General features: G+C 40.7%; 2 non-coding genes across 2 annotated transcripts; both read left to right on the top strand.

The window, feature by feature from the left end:
• Positions 1–1008: 1008 nt before the first annotated feature.
• On the top strand, positions 1009–1082 carry TRNAI-AAU (transfer RNA isoleucine (anticodon AAU)). Its single transcript has one exon. It is a non-coding gene; the product is annotated as a tRNA-Ile (tRNA).
• Positions 1083–2406: 1324 nt separating this feature from the next.
• TRNAI-AAU (transfer RNA isoleucine (anticodon AAU)) lies at positions 2407–2480 on the top strand. Its single transcript has one exon. It is a non-coding gene; the product is annotated as a tRNA-Ile (tRNA).
• Positions 2481–6721: the final 4241 nt, after the last annotated feature.

Raw genomic sequence — 6721 nt, 5'->3', positions numbered from 1 at the left:
GGTGGCAACATATTGCTCATAATATAAAAAAAGCTTGTCAATTCTCATTTAAGATTGGTTCCTATGATTTTAATGGGCTCTCTAAGAATTAGTCAACTTTCAACGTATTTTACCTTTCACTGTGGACAGATCAAGCTTTGAGAGGTCAGTAGCTGGCTCAAAATTAGAGCAAGTTCATTAAAAGAGAGTAGATATGGGACAAACGTGCCGGTTAGCTCAATCGGTTAGAGCGTGGTGCTAATAACGCCAAGGTTGCGGGTTCGACCCCCGTGTTGGCCATTCCTTTGGCTTTCTGTTCACATCCGGTGACTTTTGGAAAAAGATCCGTAGGTTTTATCCATCCAATGTGTAAAATTAATTTACAAATTTGAAATAACTTGGTTAGAGTAAGAGAGTGGCCATGTTAGATCGTCGTTAACCTTAAAGTATGACAGAGTAACGAATTGAAGCAAAATAGAAATATAATCTATTGTATGGCCAGAGATTTCAGTTTCTAAGCGTTTTTTAAGAAGTTTTGGGCAACTGGAATTCGATATAAATGTAAATATTGACAGCTAAGTCTATCACTAATTGTAATGCAGGCAAAACTAATCCAAGCGACTTGAAGCAAAATAGAAATATAATCTGTTGTATGGCCAGAGATTTCAGTTTCTAAGCGTTTTTTAAGAAGTTTTGGGCAACTGGAATTCGATATAACTGTAAATATTGACAGCTAAGTCTATCACTAATTGTAATGCAGGCAAAAACTAATCCAAGCAATGGCGTAATTTACTGGCTCATCACGTGACAAGTTAGAGTGTTTGGTGGCAACATATTGCTCATAATATAAAAAAAGCTTGTCAATTCTCATTTAAGATTGGTTCCTATGCTTTTGATGGGCTCTCTAAGAATTAGTCAACTTTCAACGTATTTTACCTTTCACTGTGGACAGATCAAGCTTTGAGAGGACAGTAGCTGGCTCAAAATTAGAGCAAGTTCATTAAAAGAGAGTAGATATGGGGCAAAAGTGGCCAGTTAGCTCAATCGGTTAGAGCGTGGTGCTAATAATGCCAAGGTTGCGGGTTCGACCCCCGTGCTGGCCATTCCTTTGGCTTTCTGTTCACATCCAGTGACTTTTGGAAAAAGATCCGTAGGTTTTATCCATCCAATGTGTAAAATTAATTTACAAACTTGAAATAACTTGGTTAGAGTAAGAGAGTGGCCATGTTACATCGTCGTTAACCTTAAAGTATGACAGAGTAACGAATTGAAGCAAAATAGAAATATAATTTATTGTATGGCCAGAGATATAACTGTAAATATTGACAGCTAAGTCTATCACTAATTGTAATGCAGGCAAAAACTAATCCAAGCAATGGCGTAATTTACTGGCTCATCACGTGACAAGTTAGAGTGGTTGGTGGCAACATATTGCTCATAATATAAAAAAAGCTTGTCAATTCTCATTTAAGATTGGTTCCTATGATTTTAATGGGCTCTCTAAGAATTAGTCAACTTTCAACATATTTTACCTTTCACTGTGGACAGATCAAGCTTTGAGAGGTCAGTAGCTGGCTCAAAATTAGAGCAAGTTCATTAAAAGAGAGTAGATATGGGACAAAAGTGCCGGTTAGCTCAATCGGTTAGAGCGTGGTGCTAATAACGCCAAGGTTGCGGGTTCGACCCCCGTGCTGGCCATTCCTTTGGCTTTCTGTTCACATCCGGTGACTTTTGGAAAAAGATCCGTAGGTTTTATCCATCCAATGTGTAAAATTAATTTACAAATTTGAAATAACTTGGTTAGAGTAAGAGAGTGGCCATGTTAGATCGTCGTTAACCTTAAAGTATGACAGAGTAACGAATTGAAGCAAAATAGAAATATAATCTATTGTATGGCCAGAGATTTCAGTTTCTAAGCGTTTTTTAAGAAGTTTTGGGCAACTGGAATTCGATATAAATGTAAATATTGACAGCTAAGTCTATCACTAATTGTAATGCAGGCAAAACTAATCCAAGCGACTTGAAGCAAAATAGAAATATAATCTATTGTATGGCCAGAGATTTCAGTTTCTAAGCGTTTTTTAAGAAGTTTTGGGCAACTGGAATTCGATATAACTGTAAATATTGACAGCTAAGTCTATCACTAATTGTAATGCAGGCAAAAACTAATCCAAGCAATGGCGTAATTTACTGGCTCATCACGTGACAAGTTAGAGTGTTTGGTGGCAACATATTGCTCATAATATAAAAAAAGCTTGTCAATTCTCATTTAAGATTGGTTCCTATGCTTTTGATGGGCTCTCTAAGAATTAGTCAACTTTCAACGTATTTTACCTTTCACTGTGGACAGATCAAGCTTTGAGAGGACAGTAGCTGGCTCAAAATTAGAGCAAGTTCATTAAAAGAGAGTAGATATGGGGCAAAAGTGGCCAGTTAGCTCAATCGGTTAGAGCGTGGTGCTAATAACGCCAAGGTTGCGGGTTCGACCCCCGTGCTGGCCATTCCTTTGGCTTTCTGTTCACATCCAGTGACTTTTGGATAAAGATCCGTAGGTTTTATCCATCCAATGTGTGAAATTAATTTACAAACTTGAAATAACTTGGTTAGAGTAAGAGAGTGGCCATGTTACATCGTCGTTAACCTTAAAGTATGACAGAGTAACGAATTGAAGCAAAATAGAAATATAATCTATTGTATGGCCAGAGATTTCAGTTTCTAAGCGTTTTTTAAGAAGTTTTGGGCAACTGGAATTCGACATAACTGTAAATATTGACAGCTAAGTCTATCTCTAATTGTAATGCAGGCAAAACTAATCCAAGCGACTTTAAGCAAAATAGAAATATAATCTATTGTATGGCCAGATATTTCAGTTTCTAAGCGTTTTTTAAGAAGTTTTGGGCAACTGGAATTCGATATAACTGTAAATATTGACAGCTAAGTCTATCACTAATTGTAATGCAGGCAAAAACTAATCCAAGCAATGGCGTAATTTACTGGCTCATCACGTGACAAGTTAGAGTGGTTGGTGGCAACATATTGCTCATAATATAAAAAAAGCTTGTCAATTCTCATTTAAGATTGGTTCCTATGATTTTAATGGGCTCTCTAAGAATTAGTCAACTTTCAACGTATTTTACCTTTCACTGTGGACAGATCAAGCTTTGAGAGGTCAGTAGCTGGCTCAAAATTAGAGCAAGTTCATTAAAAGAGAGCAGATATGGGACAAACGTGCCGGTTAGCTCAATCGGTTAGAGCGTGGTGCTAATAACGCCAAGGTTGCGGGTTCGACCCCCGTGCTGGCCATTCCTTTGGCTTTCTGTTCACATCCGGTGACTTTTGGAAAAAGATCCGTAGGTTTTATCCATCCAATGTGTAAAATTAATTTACAAATTTGAAATAACTTGGTTAGAGTAAGAGAGTGGCCATGTTAGATCGTCGTTAACCTTAAAGTATGACAGAGTAACGAATTGAAGCAAAATAGAAATATAATCTATTGTATGGCCAGAGATTTCAGTTTCTAAGCATTTTTTAAGAAGTTTTGTGCAACTGGAATTCGATATAACTGTAAATATTGACAGCTAAGTCTATCACTAATTGTAATGCAGGCAAAACTAATCCAAGCGACTTGAAGCAAAATAGAAATATAATCTATTGTATGGCCAGAGATTTCAGTTTCTAAGCGTTTTTTAAGAAGTTTTGGGCAACTGGAATTCCATATAACTGTAAATATTGACAGCTAAGTCTATCACTAATTGTAATGCAGGCAAAAACTAATCCAAGCAATGGCGTAATTTACTGGCTCATCACGTGACAAGTTAGAGTGGTTGGTGGCAACATATTGCTCATAATATAAAAAAAGCTTGTCAATTCTCATTTAAGATTGGTTCCTATGCTTTTGATGGGCTCTCTAAGAATTAGTCAACTTTCAACGTATTTTACCTTTCACTGTGGACAGATCAAGCTTTGAGAGGTCAGTAGCTGGCTCAAAATTAGAGCAAGTTCATTAAAAGAGAGTAGATATGGGGCAAAAGTGGCCGGTTAGCTCAATCGGTTAGAGCGTGGTGCTAATAACGCCAAGGTTGCGGATTCGACCCCCGTGCTGGCCATTTTTTTTTGGCTTTCTGTTCACATCCAGTGACTTTTGGAAAAAGATCCGTAGGTTTTATCCATCCAATGTGTAAAATTAATTTACAAACTTGAAATAACTTGGTTAGAGTAAGAGAGTGGCCATGTTACATCGTCGTTAACCTTAAAGTATGACAGAGTAACGAATTGAAGCAAAATAGAAATATAATCTATTGTATGGCCAGAGATTTCAGTTTCTAAGCGTTTTTTAAGAAGTTTTGGGCAACTGGAATTCGACATAACTGTAAATATTGACAGCTAAGTCTATCTCTAATTGTAATGCAGGCAAAACTAATCCAAGCGACTTGAAGAAAAATAGAAATATAATCTATTGTATGGCCAGATATTTCAGTTTCTAAGCGTTTTTTAAGAAGTTTTGGGCAACTGGAATTCGATATAACTGTAAATATTGACAGCTAAGTCTATCACTAATTGTGATGCAGGCAAAAACTAATCCAAGCAATGGCATAATTTACTGGCTCATCACGTGACAAGTTAGAGTGGTTGGTGGCAACATATTGCTCATAATTAGAGATGAGCGAACCGGTCGCGGTTCGGCTCGAGGTCGGCTCGCCGAACGGGGGTCCCGTTCGAGTTCGGTTGGTCGAACGTTCGACGAACCGAACTCGAGCCAATAGGCTATAATGGGAGGCAATCACAAACACATAAAAATGCATGATAAATGTACACAAACAGTTAATAAACATTGCCATAACACTTACCGGTCCTCGCGATCCCTTCTGCACTCTGTCTCCTGCCGCTATTCCATCCGATGATCGCTGAATCCTCCTGTGACCGGCACTGCCAGCAGAGATGCAGGACCTGTCGTGACGTCAGAATAGCCATGTGACCAGTCACGTGGCTATTATCTCATTGGCTACAGACTGGTCACATGACTATGACGCGTCATGTAGGACCTGCGAGTGCATCTCTCTGGTACACGGTGCACATATGTGTATCGCCGTGTACCGGCGACATGCTCTAGCACACGGTCGACTCCCCGTTCCGTTAGGGAGCGGCTGACACAGCCGGTCATTAACGGAGATCACCGTTGTCATAGCAACGCAGTTAGCGGTGACGTCACCGCTAACCGCAGCTCCGAGAGCACCGTTGCTATGGTAACGCGTCTGTCAGCGTTACCGCTGTTACCGCTGACAGCCAGCACTGCTGCACGCTGCTTCCCGATTGTAGTGAGGATTGTACTGAGGATGAGGTTCCCGAGCCCCAAGTGATGGGCTGGTGAACCTCATCCTCACTACAATCCTCACTACTACTACACTAGAAAGAAAGAAGACAGAAGAGCAGGATCGTGGAGGGCTGACAGGGGGTAATAAATATGGAGTCTCTAATGTGTCTGTGTATTTATTTCTATTAAAGTATTTTTTCTCTGTGTGGTGTCTTTTTTTTAACCCTTTATTGGAGATTCTTAATGGCCGGGTCAAACGTGCCTGACATTAAGAATCTCTGGCTTAATACTGGCTAGTAAAACAAAGCCATTATTAACTCATGATTACCCAACAAGCCACCCGGCTCCAGGGCTGTTGGAAGAGTTGGATACAGCGCCAGATGATGGCGCTTCTATGAGAGCGCCATTTTCTGGGACGGCTGCGGACTGAAATCCGCAGCAGAGGTGCCCAGAAACCTCGGGCTAACCTGTGCTGCGGATTCCAATCCCCAGCTGCCTAGTTGTACCCAGCTGGACACAAAAATGGGGCGAAGCCCACGTCATTTGTTTTTTAATTATTTCATGAAATAAGTGAAATAATTAAAAAAAATGGGCTTCCCTATATTTTTGGTTCCCAGCCGGGTACAAATAGGCAACTGGGGGTTGGAGGCAGCCCGTGGCTGCCTGTTGTACCTGGCTAGCATACAAAAATATGGCGAAGCCCACGTCATTTTTTTGGTGGGCAAAAAACTTCTGCATACAGTCCTGGATGGAGTATGCTGAGCCTTGTAGTTCTGCAGCTGCTGTCTGCTCTTCTCCATACAGACAGACAGCAGCTGCAGAACTACAAGGCTCAGCATACTCCATCCAGGACTGTATGCAGAAGTTTTTTGCCCCCTGAAAAAATTATGTGGGCTTCGCCATATTTTTGTATGCTAGCCAGGTACAGCAGGCAGGTACGGCTGCCCCCAACCCCCAGTTGCCTATTTGTACCCGGCTGGGAACCAAAAATAAAGGGAAGCTCTTTTGTTTATTATTTCATGAATTTCATGAAATAATTAGAAAACAAATGACGTAGGCTTCGCCCCATTTTTGTGTCCAGCCAGGTACAACTAGGCAGCTGGGGATTGGAATCCGCAGCACAGGTTGGCCTGAGCTTTCTGGGCCCCACTGCTGCGAATTGCAGTCTGCAGCCGCCTCAGAAAATGGCACTTTCATAGAAGCGCCATCTTCTGGCGCTGTATCCAACTCTTCCAGCACCTGCCTGCTGTACCTGGCTAGCATACAAAAATATGGCGAAACTCACCTCCTTTTTTTGTAGTTTTTTGGCAAAAAAAATAAAAAATGCTTCCCTGGATTTTCCATTGCCAGTGAAGGTAACACCAAGCAGTGGGGGTTAGCAGCCAGTAGCTGCTTGGATTACCCTTAGCTAGCAATACAAAAAATGCAGCG

Source organism: Anomaloglossus baeobatrachus, chromosome 4 (genome assembly GCF_048569485.1).
Source record: "Anomaloglossus baeobatrachus isolate aAnoBae1 chromosome 4, aAnoBae1.hap1, whole genome shotgun sequence".
Taxonomy (NCBI): Eukaryota; Metazoa; Chordata; class Amphibia; order Anura; family Aromobatidae; genus Anomaloglossus; species Anomaloglossus baeobatrachus.
This window is presented reverse-complemented; position numbering and strand designations above follow the sequence as displayed.